This window comes from Zalophus californianus, chromosome 17, assembly GCF_009762305.2.
Source record: "Zalophus californianus isolate mZalCal1 chromosome 17, mZalCal1.pri.v2, whole genome shotgun sequence".
In the NCBI taxonomy this organism is placed as follows: domain Eukaryota; kingdom Metazoa; phylum Chordata; class Mammalia; order Carnivora; family Otariidae; genus Zalophus; species Zalophus californianus.
In genome coordinates this window covers 495,219-513,802 of record NC_045611.1, presented here as the reverse complement: position 1 = coordinate 513,802, position 18,584 = coordinate 495,219, and the positions used below count along the sequence as shown (strand labels likewise).

At 46.3% G+C, this 18,584-nt stretch overlaps 1 protein-coding gene across 11 annotated transcripts in view; it reads right to left on the bottom strand.

The window, feature by feature from the left end:
* Positions 1–18,584, bottom strand: part of ANKRD11 (ankyrin repeat domain 11) — a 191,967-nt gene that overhangs the window by 172,952 nt on the left and 431 nt on the right. The window lies entirely within an intron of this gene.

Sequence of the window (18,584 nt, the reverse complement as noted above, 5' to 3'; positions counted from 1 at the left end):
AAAAATTAAAAGACTTCAACAGAAGGGGCGCTTGGGTGGCTCAGTCAGTTAAGCGTCCCACTCTTGGTTTCAATTCAAATCATAATCTCAGGGGCGCCTGGGTGGCTCAGTCGTTAAGCATCTGCCTTCGGCTCGGGTCATGATCCCAGGGTCCGGGGATCGAGCCCCGCATCGGGCTCCCTGCTCGGTGGGAAGCCTGCTTCTCCCTCTCCCACTCCCCCTGCTTGTGTTCCCTCTCTCGCTGTGTCTCTCTGTCAAATAAATAAATAAATTTTTAAATAATAAAATACTTCAACAAAATAATGGGGTGCCTGGGTGGCTCAGTCGGAAAAGCATCTGCCTTTGACTCAGGTCATGATCCCGGGGTCCTGGGATCGAGCCCCGTGTGGGGCTCCCTGCTCCGCGGTGAGCCTGCTTCTCCCTCCCCCCGCCCCCCCCACTGTGGTGTCCCCCCTTCTCTAATTTAAAAATCTTTTTAAAAATACTTTAACAAAATAATAATAAAGCAAATACAGCAAAATACTAATTGTTAAATCTAAATGATATATACAGAATATTCATTTTACCATTCTGTCTACTTTTCTGTATTTTATAATAAAAAGTCAAAAACGAATGCTCCTTTAAAAAAATGTGTTACTGGTGCAGCTGCTGTGGAAAACACTTTGGCAGTTCCTCAAAAAGTTAAACATAGAATTACCATATGATCCAGCAATTCCACTTCTGGGTATATCCCCAAAAGAACTGAAAGCAGGAACTTGAACAGATATTTGTACACCCAAGTCCACGGCAGCATTATTCACAATGGTTAAGACGTGGAAACAACCCAAGCGTTCATCGACAGATACACAAAAGTGGTCCATACATCCAATGGAATACGCTTCAGCCTTAAAAAGGAAGAAAGTTCTGCTACGACATGGATGAACCTTGACAACATGATGCTGAGTGAAATAAGCCAGACACAAATGGACAAGTACTGATGATTCCATTTACATCATGTACCTTGAGTCATCAAATTCAAACAAAGTAGAATGGTGGTTACCAAGAACTGGGGGAAGAGGTATGGGGAGTTATTATTTAACGGGGACAGTTTCCGTTTGGAGTGATAAATGGTTCTGGACATAGGGGTGATGATTACACAACAATGTGAATGTACTTAATATGCCACTGAATTAGACACTGAAAGGTAGTTAAAAGGGTAAATTTTGTTATTCATATTTTATCACACTAAAAAAAAATACAAAAAAAGATGGGAAAAGTTTATGAATACATAGATTAAGGTCATAACCCCCAACTCTACACCAAACAGCACCTGGAGAAAGCTCCAGCCAGAAACAACCAGGTGTAGCTATCCTTGGCCACTCATCTGTTACTAAAGACCTACTTCAGTACCAGTTTTCACTAACCAAAAGAAATCCAAAGAGGATTTTCACTTTTACAAAAGAGGGCAAAAAGCAAAAATAGAATTCAGCGTTGGTTTTGCAGCTAGCCGCGATAGAGGCAGACCCCTAGATGCCAGAGGGGCCCCAGCCAACTCCTTCCCCAGGAACTACACTCAGAATCTCAGCATGCCTCCAGAGCTTTAAACTGCATCTTTGCATATTTGTGCTTTATCTCCATTTATTTTTTTGTATCCATTAGCAAGAGGCATCCTGAGATATGAGAAAAGCCTACAGAGGTTTTTTGGGGTCTTGGAATGCTCAAAATTTTTTCCATACAAATTAATGGTAACTATTTCCTCGCTTTACACCATTTCACCTTAGGAAAAGCTTCATAGGAGTGGCTCTACTTTGGGACAGGAGGGGAGACTTGTATTAGGCAAAAATCAACACCTTCATGTAAGAACTTTCCAAAATATTCCCCCAAAACCTGGCTAAGTATTACAGTATTTAAAATGAGGACCACCCCTGGGGCACCTGGGTGGCTCAGGAGGCCAAGCATCTGCCTTTGGCTCAGGTCATGATCCCGGGGTCCTGAGAGCAAGTCCTGCATCAGGCTCCCTGCTCAGTGGGGAGCCTGCTTCTCCCTCTCCCTCTGCCCCTCCCCCCACTTGTGCTCGCTCTCAAATAATCTTTAAAAATATATATATGAGGATTACCCTTCTCTAGTTTATTTCTACCACATCTGAAGACACTTCTTTCATTAAATTGACTCACCTGATATCAAGTACTGAGCTACGAGGAAGAAATAGCAAAATCTTTTTTTTTTTTTTTTTTAAGATTTTATTTATTTGACAGAGAGTGAGCACAAGCAGGAGGAGCTACAGGGAGAGGGAGAGGGAGAAGCAGGCTCCCCCACGGAGCAGGGAGCCCAATGCGGAACTCAATCCCAGGACCCTGAGATCATGACCTGAGCTGAAAGCAGTCACTTAACCGACTGAGCCACCCAGGCACCCAAAATCTCAAAACCTTGATAATAAGCCCCCAGACCACTTACGTCAAGTCAGGGCCGTTACCTTTTTTCATCAGCACACTGTAAGCTGTAGTGTGCGTATTTTCTTTCTTTCTTCACGTTTTCAGAGCACTGGTGACTGCACACCTTTGGACATGGTTAACTGTGCTTCGTGGAAAAGAGTGCACAGTAAAACAGTTTTACAATTATTAAATACGATGCATACATTTTAAACGTTAAAAATTAGACCTCACATTTGTTTCTTGGTATGTATTCCTCTATATATCCAATTTATTATGGCTTCCAAAGAAAAACAAAATTTTTTTAATGATTCAACGTGGGGAGTGCTTAGTAAGTTGGTTTTGAGTTTCACTTTTTTTTTTTTTTAAAGATTTATTTATTTCCTTGTGGGGCGTGACAGAGGGAGAGAATCTTCAAGCAGACTCCCCGCTGAGCGCCAGAGCCTGACACGGGGCTGGATCCCACAACCCCTTATATCACGACCTGAGCCGAAACCAGGAGTCAGATGCTCAGCTGACTGAGCCACTCAAGAGCTCCCGGTTTTACTTTGTCAGGAACAGTCCTTAACTAGTGTTTGCCAGGACACAAAGGACCAGTGGGCGCAGCTCAGTGGCCTGCTCGGCCGGCCTGGACTTGGACTGTGGGGAACAGCAGGCACGCAGGCCCTCGGGGCTGGCAGGCAGCAGCCAAGCACCACCCCCGTGAGTCAAGCTGTGTGTCTATGGCCAGGGTCCAACACACAGGAGCGCACCTATGAACCATCACCCAGTGGGGGGACAAAGGTAGAGCATAAGTAAAGCCAAGTTGTTGGGGTTTTTTTTATTTTTAGGATTTTTTATTTATTTGAGAGCGAGCGGGGGCAGGGGGCACAGTGAGAGGGAGAAGCAGGCTTCCCGCGGAGCAGGGAGCCCGACGCGGGGCCCGATCCCAGGACCCCGGGACCATGACCCGAGCCGAAGGCAGATGCTCAACGACGGAGCCACCCCAGCGACCCTGGGTGTATTTTTCTTTTGAAATCTCTCAAATCTATATACAAATAAGACAACCTATTCCAAACATCTTAGCAGAGAAGAAAGACCCCTACACCATTAACCAACCTGACGTCTCCGCCCCACCTGAAAACATTGTCCCCGGGCCCACCAAGTCAGCACAGTGTCCCAGAGAGGCCAGCTCTCATGGACCGTCCCCAAGAAGCAACCTGGAGGTCCTCCTCACATAAGCAGCATCCTCGTACCCTTGCATCCTTGCTGGAGGCTCCTCCCTTGGGTTTACACTCTCTCCCCGCACCCGATGGCTGGTGGAGAACAGTTCTTGGCACACACCTGGCACCATCAACAACAACCAGCAGCTTCTTCCTAGGAAATCTCACATCAGGACTTCTCATAAACAAGTCTCCATGCTTAATGAAAACCCTTATTCCCATAACTCTCACATCAAAGAGCCACACCTCAACGAAAGGAAACCTTGATCACTCCCCAGTTTTCTGCAATGAGGTAGTATGGAAAACTAAACGTGCATGAACTGAGCCATCCTACATAAACATACACGGGCCCTCCCGTGAAATGACCCAAACCAGGTACACATCCCACCTTTGACAACTGTATGGACAATGTATCGCCCGGCTCCCACAGTCCTTATGACTTCTGGGTGTCAGGTAACTGACCTCAGGACAGAGTAGTGTCACCAGAACACATATTACCAGGGAGGTCTGCCTCCTGAATAAAACAAATATGACTTAATAGAAAAAATATCTCACGGGGCGCCTGGGTGGCTCAGTCAGTTAAGCGTCTGCCTTTGGCTCACGTCATGATCCCGGGGTGCTGGGACCGAGTCCCGCACTCCCTCTACCCGTCCCCCATGCTCATGATCTTGCTCTCTCATGCTAATAAATCTGTAAAAATAAAATAAAATAAAAATAAAATAAAGTAGGGCACCTGGGTGGCTCAGTTGGTTAAGCGACTGCCTTCGGCTCAGGTCATGATCCTGGAGTCCCGGGATCGAGTCCCGCATCGGGCTCCCTGCTCAGCAGGGAGTCTGCTTCTGCCTCTGCCCCCTCCCCTACTCATGCTCACTCTTTCTCTCTCTCAAACAAATAAATAAAATCTTAAAAGGGGGGGGGCATCTCGTTTAAAAAAGAAAACAAAAAGTTGGGGCACGTGGGTGGCTCAGTTGGTGAAGCGTTTGCCTTCAGCTCAGGTCATGATCCCAGCATCCTGGAATCGGTTTCCACGTTGGGCTCCCTGCTCAGCTGGGGGCCTGCATCTCCCTCTGCCTGCCACTCCCCCTGCTCATGCTTTCTCTCTCTCAAATAAATAAAATCTTTTAAAAAAAGAGAGAAAGAAAAAAGCTTTTCTCCTTGTGATGAGAACTCTTAGGACTTACTCTTAACAACTGTCCTATAGATTATACAGGACTGTTTACTAGTCACCATGCCGTACATCACATCCCTAGTCTTTTTTATCTTCTGACTGGAAGCTTGTGCCTTTGACCACCTTCTTCCAGTCCCCCTCCCCTACTTTCTGCTTCTGGTAACCATACACCTGGATCTCTTTTTCTGTGGGTTTGGTTTTTGTTTTTTTTAGACTGCACATTTAAATGAGACTAAACAGTATTTAACTTACTCTGACTTATTTCACTGAGCACAATGTCTTCAAGGTCCATCCATGTTGCCACAAATGGAAGATTTCATCTGTTTTATGGCTGAATAATATTTCACTGTATATATACAATATACACTACAACTTCTTTATCCATTCACCTGCTGGTGGGACACTTACACTGTCTGCCCATCTTGGCTACTTAAATAATGCTGCAATGCATGTAGAGTGCAGGTATCTTTTCAAGTTAGTATTTTCATTTCCTTTGGATATATTCCTAGAAGTGGAATTGTTGGACCATATGGTAATTCTATTTTTATTTCTTGAGGATCCTCCATACTGTTTTCCATAATGGCTGTACCAATTTACATTCCCACCAGCAGTGCACAAGGGTTCCCTTTTCCCCCATCCATGCCAATGTGTTATCTCTTTATGTTTTTCATTATGGCCATTTTAACAGGTGTGAGGTGGTATCTCATTGTTTTGATTTCCATTTCCCTGTTGTCTAGCGATGCTGAGCATCTTTTCATGTATCTGTGGCCTTTCACTGATCTTTGGAGAAATGTCTATTCAGGTTCTTTGTCCATTTTTAAATTGCATTATCTGGGGTTGCTTTGTTTGCTTTTCTTCCACTCTTCAGTTGTATGATTTTATTTTTTTGGATATTAACCCCTCATCAAATATATGGTTTGCAAATATTTTCTCTCTCCATAAGGTGTCCTTTCATTGTGTTGATGGTTTCCTTTGCTGTGCATGAACTTCTTTATTAAAGAAAGCTCCATGGGCGCCTGGGTGGCTCAGATGGTTAAGCGTCTGCCTTCGGCTCAGGTCATGATCCCAGGATCCAGGGTCCTGGGATCAAGTCCCACATCGGGCTCCCTGCTCAGCAGGGAACCTGCTTCTCCCTCTGCCTCTCTCTCTCTCTCATGAATAAATAAAATCTTTAAAAAGAAAAAAAAAAAGAAAGAAAGCTCCATGAGGGGCGCCTGGGTGGCTCAGTCGTTAAGCGTCTGCCTTCGGCTCAGGTCATGATCCCAGGGTCCTGGGATCGAGCCCCACGTTGGGCTCCCTGCTCAGTAGGAAGCCTGCTTCTCCCTCTCCCACTCCCCCTGCTTCTATTCCCTCTCTCGCAGTCTTAAAAAAAAAAAAAAAGAAAAAAGAAAGCTCCATGAGACAAGAAGAGAGAACACAAGTGATAACATGATGTTAACAATAAAACATTAACATAAACTCACTAACATCTGGAACAAACTTGACTCTCACATTTTACAGTCCAAAGAGTAATTTTTATTGCTTAATTATACTGTAACATTTGAGAAATGGCCCCATACAGGAATGAAAACTTAAAATCACTCAGTTACACCATGCACCTGAAATTACAGCCCTCAAAAGTACCCATGGATAAACAGTACAAGCCAGCCTCAGCTAGGGTGAGCAACAGCCTTGACCACTGACTTTCCAGTCCCATCCCCCATCCCTGCTGTGATTGGCCCAGTCATCAAACACGGGCGTTTGGGACACCAGTAATCTATAAATCAGACTGCACTGTTCTGTAGCTTCTAAATGCAAAGACAGAAAGAAGAGAAGAGGGAAGAGAAAAAAGGAAGAAAAAGAAGCAGTGGCCGGATTAGCTCTGTGACAGTGTAAACAACTATAGAAATAATGTCTCTCCATCAAAGCAGCAGCTGTCAACCAGAGAAACGGTAAAATGCAGTAGTGTTTTGGAGGGGCTGGTAACAAGGGGATTTAGCACTGCGGAGAGTTTAAATAAAAGTCAACAGAAAGAAGTATACCACACACAGGCAGGCCATCCTTGGCCCTGAGGCAACTCCCTTTAAGAGCACCTGGCCCTGGGCACCTGCAAGGGTCAGGCTGTCCGAAACATTGACTTTTGCTCTCCATTTATTTCTGCATCTGCAACTGAACTACATTCAATTTAGAGTCATGACAGAAACAGGGCAGCCAACAGAGACAGCCTCCCAACAGAAGCCTGCCTAAGCCAGATGCCCGGAGTTTCACTACCACCCCAACCGCAGACAGACACTAGGACAAAGCTCTTCTAGCCCAGCACATGGTAAATAGTGCTGTGATCAAGCAGGATGAAGGCTACGTTCTGCTAACTTGAAGTAACTCAGGAAATGTGCTTGGCGCAGGTTTAACACAGTACATGCTTCTTACACGGACTAGATCTCCTCACAAGTATTATTCCTTTTCGAAGGCCATTAAGCCTGTTTTTTAAGTCCCTAACTTGAAATACTGATCTGTCATGCAAATATTGATCAGGTAGCTATTGATACATGTATTGATATATGTAAGATACAAAACAAACAAGTCCAACATAAGTCTAACAAAGTACAGGGGCGCCTGGCTGACTCAGTCAGTGGACATGTGACTCCTCATCTTGGAGTTGTAACCCCGTTAATGTTACGGTACAGAATTGTAACCCCTGTACACCATTTTGGGTGTAGACATTACCTTAAAAATAAAACAAAATCGGGGTGCCTGGGAGGCTTAGTCGGTTAAGCGTCTGACTTCAGCGCAGGTTGTAATCTCAGTGTCCTGGGATGGAGTCCAGCAACAGGCTCTGCACTCAGCACAGAGACTGCTTCTCCCTCTCCCTCCCCACTTCTGCCTCTCCCCATGCTCCTGCTCTCTTTCTCTCAAATAATAAAACCTTTGGGGCGCCTGGGTGGCTCAGCCGTTAAGCATCTGCCTTCAGCTCAGGTCATGGTCCCAGGGTCCTGGGATCGAGCCCCGCATCGGGCTCCCTGCTCCGCGGGAAGCCTGCTTCTCCCTCTCCTGCTCCCCCTGCTTGTGTTCCTGCTCTTGCTGTCTCTCTCTCTCTCTGTCAAATAAATAAAAGTCTTTAAAAATAATAATAAAACCTTTTTAAAAATACAAAAAATAGGGGCGCCTGGGTGGCTCAGTCGTTAAGCATCTGCCTTCAGCTCAGGTCATGGTCCCAGGGTCCTGGGATCGAGCCCCGCATCGGGCTCCCTGCTCAGCGGGCAGCCTGCTTCTCCCTCTGCTGCTCCCCCTGCTTGTGTTCCCTCTCTTGCCGTGTCTCTCTCTGTCAAATAGATAAAATCTTTAAAAAATAATCATAATAAAATAAAATCTTTAAAGAAAAAGTCTAATAACAAAGTATTTGGGCAAATAACAAGATAGCAAATACCTTCCCTCCATGCTGCTTGCACCAATAGCTTCAGCAGGCTACTTCTCCAGCCCCCCAATCTCTAGCCCCTCCTGTATGAACCCAGAACTATTCTCCCTGGCCTGCAGTTTATACTGTCTTGACCAGACTCTTAGACATGAGAGGCCCAGGCTCCTGGCCCCTGCCCATCAGACTGCAGCACGAGAAGAGGAGCACGTGGGTTCGTCACAGGTGCACAGGGCCCGCCATGTCCAGGGGGGCATGCTGCAGGCACGAGACCACGCCCAAGCCCCCCCCGCGCTCTCTTCCATCACCTCTGCTGTCCCTTCACAAGACTGCCCATCACCTGTTTGCCCCATTCCATCCACTCTGAATCAACTCACCTCTCATCTCCCAACATTTCTATACAAATACCACCGCTAAGTCTTCACACGGTGCTTGCACAGCCCACTGGAAGAGCCTCCTCCCCATTCCAAGGCTCTCCAGATCCTCTTAGGAGTGTCTTGGACCACACCAGCCCTCTCTGATGCCAGAGCCTCCTCCTTTTGCCTAGGAGGCTGCCCTTCACCGACAGGCCTTTCCCCAGGCTCTGCTCCCTGCACTTCACTCCCCTGTGACTCTTAAGAGATGGGCATTTCTGCTACTTATTTGAATTCAACTTTCATTACTACAACAAATTTTAAACCCCATCATCCATTTCTAACTAGCTGTTTTACATTCTTCCCTGGAAAATGGTGTTCCTACTTTCTACAATAGTGTCTGTGGTGAGAATTGTTTTAAACCTGATCGTCTGTCCAGAAGCAGAGGGCAGTGGGGTGAAGGGCAAACAAGACGACACAAGGGTGACCTGGCATTCACCTGCCTCCAAGAGCGGCAGCCCACTCCTAGACCCCGTCCTTCCTTGTGTCGTGACTTCCCAACACGGAAGGAGCACAGCAAAGCCCTCTCCCAGAGCCGCTCTGACCTCCATCAGGCTGGTCCACCACCTTCAAACTCAGACACACCACCTCCTGCCACGGGTCATGGAACGCCTCCTCCTCAGCAGGCCCGGTCTTACACAACTGGAGTCCAGTCCGTTTTCCCAGCTTTATCTGCTACTGTTTTTTTCAAGGGTTACATGTTCAAACAGGTCAACCGACATTCCCACATTACAGCCTATCTCCCAGCGCTTCCCACAGTCTCTGACGGCCTCAGCCTGCTCCCTGCACACTGATATCTCACCGATTCTTAAATAACACTCCCTTCACGACCTCTCCCAGACTCCAGGGCCGGACACGTTTCCCCCCCCCCCCCCCCCCGGTGCTCCTACCTCGCGTCACAGCCCCCCACACCCAGTGCCTCTCTCCCTCCCCAGCCTCGGGCAGGGCCATGTCCCAGTCCTCCTAGCGCATCCCACCACAGAGCCTGGCAACAATGAACAACAGCAACTAAACGAGCGTAACGTGGGAAAAGCTAGGTTCATCTAGTCTTGGGAGTCCCCTCCATAAACCAGGTAATTCACTCCAGTTGCAAAAAAGATACAAGACTGTTCTCCTGGGGCACCTGGGTGGCTCAGTTGGTTAAGCGACTGCCTTCAGCTCAGGTCATGATCCTGGAGTCCCAGGATCAAGTCCCGCATCGGGCTCCCTGCTCAGCAGGGAGTCTGCTTCTCCCTCTGACCCTCCCTCCTCTCATGTGCTCTCTCTCTCTCTCTCATTCTCTCTCTCTCAAATAAATAAATAAAATCTTTAAAAAAAATTAAAAAAAAAGACTGTTCTCCTACTATACAGCAGTCCACATTTGGAAAAGTAGTCTGATAAACCAGAAGTCAGCTGTACAGTGCTTTGTAACTGTGCCAAATGGGTGAATGATTGCAAAGACATAAAAACCAAGACTGTACTTTTCAAAACTGCCAAGGTCATGAAAAACAAGAAAAGACCTGAGAAACTATTACAGACAGGAAAAGACTAAAGAGACATAACTAAATGTAATGTGGGATCCTGGACCTCAGAGGAAGAATGGGTGAAATCCAAATGAAGTCTGGGGTTGGTTGGTTGGTTTGTTTGTTTTAAAGATTTTATTTATTTGGCAGAGACTCAACGAGAGAGGGAACAGAAGCAGGAGGAGTGGGAGAGGGAGAAGCAGACTTCCTGTAGAGCAGAGAGCCCGATGCGGGGCTCAATCCCAGGATCCCGGGGATGATGACCTGAGCTGAAGGCAGATGCTTAACGACTGAGCCACCCAGGTGCCCCAAGTCTGGGGTTTAATTAATAGTAATGTACAGGGGCGGGGCACCTGGGTGGCTCAGTTGGTTGAGCGACTGCCTTCGGCTCAGGTCATGATCCTGGAGTCCCGGGATCGAGTCCCTCATCAGGCTTCCTGCTCGGCAGGGAGTCTGCTTCTCCCTCTGACCCTCTTTCCCTCTCGTGCTCTCTATCTCTCATTCTCTCTCTCTCTCTCTAATAAATAAATAAAATCTTTAAAAAAAAAAAAAGACCCTGACAGATCACCTTCTTCAGGGGTTTAAAAAAAAAAAAATAGTAATGTACAGGGGCATCTGGATGGCTGAGTCAGTTGGGCATCTGCCTTCGGCTCAAGTCATGGTCTCAGGATCCTGGGATGGAGCCCTGAGTCTTCGAGCTCCCTGCTTAGCAGGGAGTCTGCTTCTCCCTTTCCCTCTGCGGCCCCACTCGTGCTCGCTCGCTCTCTCTCTCTCTCTCAAATAAATAAATAAAATCTTCAAAACAAAAATAGTAATGTACCAATGTTGACTTCTTGGCTTTGACAACCTCAGCGGTGTTATGTGAGATGTCACCATTCAAGAGCCTGGATAAAGGGTAGAATGGAACTCCTCCCACTCCCAATTCTACTACTGTGTGCACTAGTTCTGTGTATGTAAAATTATTCCAAAATAAAAATTAAAAAAAAAAAGCAAAACCTCGTGCAGGACGTGTATTCCCACCTCACTCACTAAGTCCCCATCAATGCCAGACTACACTGGTTGGGGCTGATGGCAGAGTCTCTCTAAAGCCAGCACAGTCCTGGCGAGCCCAACAAAGCACCAGAGAAGCTGCACAATAGCTGGATCCAGGCTCATCTGTTATGACCGCATCCATGGGGAACCTAGTGTGGCCACCGAACACTGCTCCCAAAGTGTCCCTATTCTAATCCCTGGAACTTATGGGTATTTCAGGTCACACGGCAAAGAGGAATTAAGGTTGCAGATGGAATTAAGGTCTAATCAGCAGACAGGGAGCATAGCCTGGATTACCCAGGTGGGCCCAATGTAATCACAAGGGTCCTCAAAAGTGGAAGAGGGAGGCAAAAGAGAGAGTAGAAAGGAGAGGTCACACTGGAAGGTCAGAGAGAGGTAACACTGCTGGATTTAAGGATGGAGAAAGGGGTCAGAGGCCCAAGAATGTGAACAGCCCCTAAAAGATGAAAGAGGCAAGGAAATAGTCTCCCCACCCCCCCACCCCCGCCCCCGGAGCCCAGAGGAGGAACCAGCCCTCCCTGATTTTAGCCCAGGGAGATTCATGTCAGGCTTCTAATCAACAGAACTGTAAAATAATCAAGCTGTATTGTTTGAAACCACTAAGTTTGTGGTCGTTTGTTACAACAGCTACAGAGAGTGAGCACCGATGTGATACAAATACACGCAATTCTCCAAACTCTGAGTGCACACGTCTTCCTTCGGCCCTTCACAGCCTCCTGCCACTTCAACACAGCACGCCCTCTGTTGCCTGCTGCCCCCCAGCCCCCTTGAGCCAACACATTTGGGGGCTTCAAAGAAAACTATCAAGGAAAGGAAAAGGGGATGCTACAGGTTAAATTCTAGAACAAAGATGTTCTCCCCAACTTCCTAACACTTCCACTGTGCCATTAGTCTTTACTTCAAGGCCCTTTTTCAAAACATTAAAATTGCTTCAGCACAGTCATCTTTTACAAGTCAGTCATCTGATGAGACGCCAAGTTTAGCAGAATCAGATCTAACCACTTCACTGAGGAGAAACAAAGTTCCCACGTAAATCCCATTAAGGTTGCATCTGCCGAAAATCAAACTGAGTAAAAGCACATACCACTTTTCTAAACTTCATGTTAAAAGACAAAGGACACAATTCAAAGATTACCTTTCTCAAGTTTTGGAGAAAAATGTTCCTACAAGAAAAAGTTTTGAGTGTTAGCCTATTTAATATATTAATCTCTAAACTAAAAAACTTCAAATCTCAGATGAATTACTCTCAAAGTAATGGAAATACCTATGAAGGTAATCCAAATCCTCCACCTCTAGCAAAGAAAAAATTCACAAGGTCTAAACAGTCCTTGAAATCCGAACCACCTGAGGGGCTGAGGAGCACTTAGGACACTGCAGGTTCTTGGCAGTTCCAGACCCCATAAGGCTGGGCTTTCTTTTTTATCATCCAGAAAATGAGTTTGTTTCTTTTTAAGTGTCCTGCACAATCTTTAATTAGCCAGGCGTTTTTGTAATTAAAAAAAAAAATTCCTTCAAGAGTGTTGCTTTGGGTTGTTTTTTTGTTGTTTTTTACTTCCTGTTTTACAGGATGTAAAACCACATTTAGAAACGTGGTACATGCCAGCAAGGCTCACCTCTCGAGTATTAAGGTTCTTCACTGCTTCTCTCACCTTCTCTATTTTGGGTAAGTTTACACAGTATAGCCATAATGATTCCAGAATTAAGTGAAAGTCTTCTTACTTTGCTAGGTATGAATGCAGTGGAAAATAAAACAATCACAACTCTGGCCAAAACCTTAAGAACCAAGCACCCTATGCAACCTCTCACTACTCAGAAATGTTCACTATTCCAGGACATTTACCCTCTGGCTCTGGCGCCTGCCATCAGGAGAAGGGGAAGGAGGGGCACTTTCTATTAACGCCCTAAGAACAGAACTCTAGTTGCTACATTTTAGACGAAAACTAACCTCCGATATCACAAAGTTATAAGCATTTACAAGTTAAATTTCAATTCCAGCCATTCTAAAAGGTCCGATTTTAGGGCGCCTGGGTGGCTCAGTCGTTAAGCGTCTGCCTTCGGCTCAGGTCATAATCGCAGGGTCCTGGGATCCAGCCCCGCGTCGGGCTCCCTGCTCATCGGGAAGCCTGCTTCCCCCTCTCCCACTCTCCCTGCCTGTGTTCCCTCTCTCGCTGTTTCTCTGTCAAATAAATAAATAAAATCTTTAAAAAAAAAATAAAAGGTCCCATTTTACAGAGTTAAACAAGTAATTGGAAGAGAGGGTTTTCATGAATTTTATTTAACTTTGACAAAAAATTCTGATCTAAGTGATCAAAAAATGTTTTATGTTGAGAAAAGGCCAACATTTTTATATAGTGAACTGATGCACACTGGTCTCTACAAGTGGAAAAAGAGAGCCTACAGATTTTCAGGATAATAAGTAATTCACTGCACAGATGCCAAGGGCAGAGCAGGCAACCTGGGTCTTGCCCTCAGCCAGCCGGTAAGGACACTGTAACTCCCACAACCACCTCAACCTAGGCTGGGGGTGGGAGTGCTCAACGAGTCTCGGCCCAGCGACAGAATTTCCAGTCCTTTCAGCCCTTGAAAACCTCAGCTGTATTAATGGGACAGACTTCTTTTATTTTCACACTGAAAACCCACTTAACTCTTCAATCACTGAACCAGCTTCAAAACTGTGGGATTTCTTAAGTTTTAGAATGGTGCCTCTAAATATTTTCAACCACAACCAATTCCCCTCACCCAGCCCTTACTACCTAAAACATTAAAATCACAAATTCAACCCTATTATCCAAACCAAAAACTCAAGTCTCTATCACCCAAATTATACCCATAGTCTTTTCAAAAGCAACCTTTTTGCCAATTACATGACATTACAAAACATAAGGGGGGGGAATAACACACAACTCCATTTTGGTGTATTTCCCTCCAGAGAGATTACTTTTTTCTTCATTAAAATGCTAAAACTGGGGGCACCTGGGTGGCTCAGTCGGTTAAGCAGCTGACTCTTGATTTCAGCTCAGGTCGTGATCTCAGGGTGATGAGATCCAGCCCCTCTTCGAGCTCGGTGTTCAGCAGGGAGTCTGCTTGAGATTCTTACCCTCTCCCTCTGCCCCCTCCTCACACTTGCGGTCGGTGTGTGTGTGTGTCTCTCTCTAAATAAATAAAATCTTTTTTAAAAAATGCTTTAAAACTGAGGTCAGAGGGATATTAAGAGGCCACCTCCATTATGGAGAATTTCTATTTGAACAGAAGCTATGGTCTTAAAGCTCTGGTACCTTCTTATTACAACAGCTTGGGAGGTTTAAAAAAAAAAAAAGAGTAAGATAAAATGCTCAAACTTTCCAAGTACACCACTATCACACTAAACCACTACTTATGTTACAAGGGGCCAAAAGGTGCTCAAAGTTCTAAATGAAATACAACAGCAGCAAACTACATTCAGTAAGCCTTCATCCTGGCCCCCAAAAGCAGCGGTCCTACTAAAACTGCTTCCAGAAGGCTCTTTTTCCTTCCCACAAAAACAACTTTCCCGTTAATTATTTTCCTTTATCTGTTGTCCCGTGCCAATTGTAAAAGCCATGTCCCACACCTTTACCTTAACTGTAAAGGAAAACTTATAATGAGAACAAATGGGAAAGTGGCTGAAATCACATAGCATTATTCCTAGTCAATCAAATAAAGTTCATGATCCCAAGTTTCTCCTGACAAAATTACTCAAATACTTCTGTATACAGTCTTTAAACAATTCAACAACTATTTACTGAGCCAATTCCATGACTAATGTCATACCCTAGACTGGGCCCTGAGTGATCGGAGACCATCCCTATTGTCATTAAGTATCCAGCCCTTCTTTCACAAGGACAGACCAAAACCAACTGTTAGACACTTGATCAGATGTGTTAAGTTCCGGTGGCCCTAACAAGGTGGGGTGGCATATATTCCTTGGGAATGATGATTAAGAAGGCTAAGAGGAAGCATTATTTCAGACGCAAAGGCTGAGCAGGAGTTACCTTGTAGGTGTGGAGGGGAGAGGATTTACAGGGGAAGCAGTGATGGAGATGCAGCAGAACCCTGGCCCAGACAGAGAATCAGCATGTGTCGAGGCCATGAGAGAATAAGGCACATGTCCCAATCTAGGAAATGGAAGGCCAAGGTAGCCAGAGCATCAGGAGTTAAGGCAAGAGTGACAGGGGATCACAGAGCGGGCTGGGGGGGAGGGGAGGGGAAATCATACCGTCAGGGTTAGGTTGTTAATAATCACTTGGGACCTTACCATAAAAAGAATATCTGCAGCCCTACTGTATATATAAAACACTATTTAAAGAGAGTATTAAATGTGAAGGAGGAGCAGAGTTAAGCACAGAAGAGTAACAAAAAAAGACATGGGAACACACAGATCAGTCTGACTCAGCTTAAAAGATACCATGAATAAGATCCATCAAACAGAAAGAGAGTCACTTAACAGAAATGTCTTCATCAGAATTAACAAAGTAGTTAACGTGGATCATTTCCTAAGCCTTTTAGGCTTTCTATGCTGATTAGCTCTAATTGCCTGAGTTCCAGGAGCTGAGGATTGACATCCTCTTTCATACAGCTTTAAGATAAAACTAGAAAAGTTGACTTTCACAAAAATTTTATTTGAAATACAATTAAGAGAACACATACTGAAAAATTTCAAGACAGTAACTTTTAGTTATTTGAATTCATCCAATTTTTTTAGGAAGTTTATTGAACAGGCCAAGCTCAACCCCCTCAAGGCAATGACTAAAGAGCAGTCATAAACCGACACAGCTTGCAGACAGACAAGCAATGCATTCTCATTTTCACCTATTAACTAGCAAGTATCTTGCTATTAAAGAAAGTTCATCCATTACACTTACCACGTGAGGGATGAAGGGACTTACACAGGGTAATGGACAGATCAAAACACTTATTTTGGCAACAAATGCAGATTATGCTCTGAACCAGCATTTATTGACACTATCTAATTATGTTATTTAATTGATAATGGGCTCACTGCCCATATGCAAAATAGCCACATACTGGATAAAACATAACCTTACTATATTAAGTATACTTAAAAACCCAAGGCACACAAAGTTTCTTGAAAAATATTCTCAAATACAAATAGCATGGTTTCTTTAACTCTCTGTTGAAAGTTCTACTTGTCACTGTATCAACACTGTAATTATAGCTAACATGACAGCCACTAGTCATAAGCAGCCCATCTGGTTTCGAGAGATGAAAGGCGCTGCCAGTGCAATGTGATTAGCATGGCCGGTCCACAGCGGGTCTAGAGAAGAACATCCCACAGGGCGATGCAAGTAAGGAAGCGGACACAAAGTTAGAACTGCAAATGAGGAACTCAAAACTATGGAACACCTTTAAACACAAACTTCTGGTAAATTTTATCTATATTTTGCCACAATTAAAAATATTCAGAATTTAAAAACCTCTGGAAGGTTCAAATTTGGATCAACTTTAGCAATATTTTGGGGCAGCTTTTTAACTAACTCAAGAGGCATGCACAAAGAACACAGAAAAACGTCATAGTTACTTGGTCTTTGTTCCCTCCCATCCCACTCAGGAGGGCTAGCCTATCCAGTGAGATCCTGCTCCTCAGCACAAAACTCCAGAAAGAGAGAACAGCTGAATGGAGGGTGGGGGAGGAAACACCGAGAGAGGGATCCAATTCAAGGGTCACAATCAAAGTTGAGCAAGATGTTTTTCTTTTTTCTTTTTTTAACTACAGTTTCAAAGTAATATCACAGTACTTGTGCAATCAGTCTCAAAAGACACAAAACAGAACAAGTCTTCCAGGACAGCAACATTTAGAGAAATCAAGGTCCCAAAGGCATCAAATAAACAGTCTCAGGGTCTCTGATTTAGAACTATTCAAGTTATGCCATTGACTGGGTTTGCACAAACCAAAAATAGCAACTGTGTCAATGGCACTTTTTCCACCAGCAATATCATGTTACATCGTTTTTGCTGAATGCCTCTCATCAATCCCCCATACATACCAAAATATTCTAAGTTTTGCAACTCAACAACTGTGCACACTTTCACTCCTCAGTTGAAATGGGATGTTAAGGATACTGCTTAGATCTCTTTAAAGACTCTCACCTTACAAGAAAGCCTGAAATTTGATTTTCTACCGGGGAATTTGCAAAACCATCCTGTTCTCGCAAAGGAATATAAAACTTCCTATAACCTGTAGAAATCACGAAACCCAGGCATGCTGCATCTTAACTGCTGGAGAGAATATGGTTTTCAAAGCACAGGGCCCTCTTAGGCCGGCTTAATCTTCCAAAAACCTTGGAAGCTGGGATACAAGACTGGCTTTCCAACGGAACAAGAGAAGCAGAAAACCTTGATGGGGCACCAGCAAAAGAGCAGACCTCAAGAAAAACTAAGGCTTCTCCACCCCCCAAACAGCAAACACACAAGACTTAACAGCACAATCCCTCTTTGAAAGGGTACTGAATCCATGTGGCAAGGCCAACCCTACACACACACACACACACACACACACACGCACACACACACTCTCACTCTCACACACTCGCAGCTACCGCCCTGCCAGGGGATGATGAAATGAGGAACGGAAATTAACATTTCAGGCAACGTCTCACATTGTTCCTTGAGGCCAAGGACTGCTGTTGCAGCCGCCGCCACCACCGCTTCCCTCCCACCCGCCCCCCAGTCCCGCCTACCCTCCCCCCGAGACGACACCCCCGCGCCGCTGCCCCGCATTCCTGCCCCTCCGCCGGCCTACGCGCGCCTCCTGCACCCCCGGCGCCCCCACTCTCCCTTCACGACTCCGGTTCGCCCGCCCCCTCCGGCTCGGAGCCCGAGAGCCTCCTGCTCCCATTTCAAAACAGTGATAATAATAGGGACGCTGGGAATAACAACTACAACCGACACCGCGAACGCACCCCTCCCTCGGGTCAGAGGTCGGCGCACCCGCTCCCCAGGTGCCCGGGGCCCCCGCCGGGCTCTCACGGCTGCCCGGAGCCCCCGACTCCAAGCCCACCCTCAACCCCTCACGGCTGCCCCGGGCCCCCCGGGCCCTCCTGGAGCCCCTGTCGGGCCCTCATGGCTGCCCTGGGGCCACACAGGCCCACCCAGAGCCCCCGCAGCCCCTCACGGCTGTCTGGGCCCCCAGGCCCACCGGAGCCCCCAGTCAGTCCCTTCGCGGCTGCCCCTGGCCCCGCAGGCCCACCCAGAGCCCCACCCGAAGCCCCTTGCGGCTGCCCCTGACCCCCCAGGCCCACCCGGAACCCTGCGCGACGGCCCCGGGCCCCCCAGGCCCCCCTAGGAGCCCCCGGAGCCCCCTCAAGGCTGCCCGGGCCTTCCAGGCCGACCCGGAGCCCCCCGTCGGGCCCTCACGGCTGCCCCGGGCCCCCCAGGCCCACCAGGAGCCCGCGTCAGCCGCTCACGGCTGCCC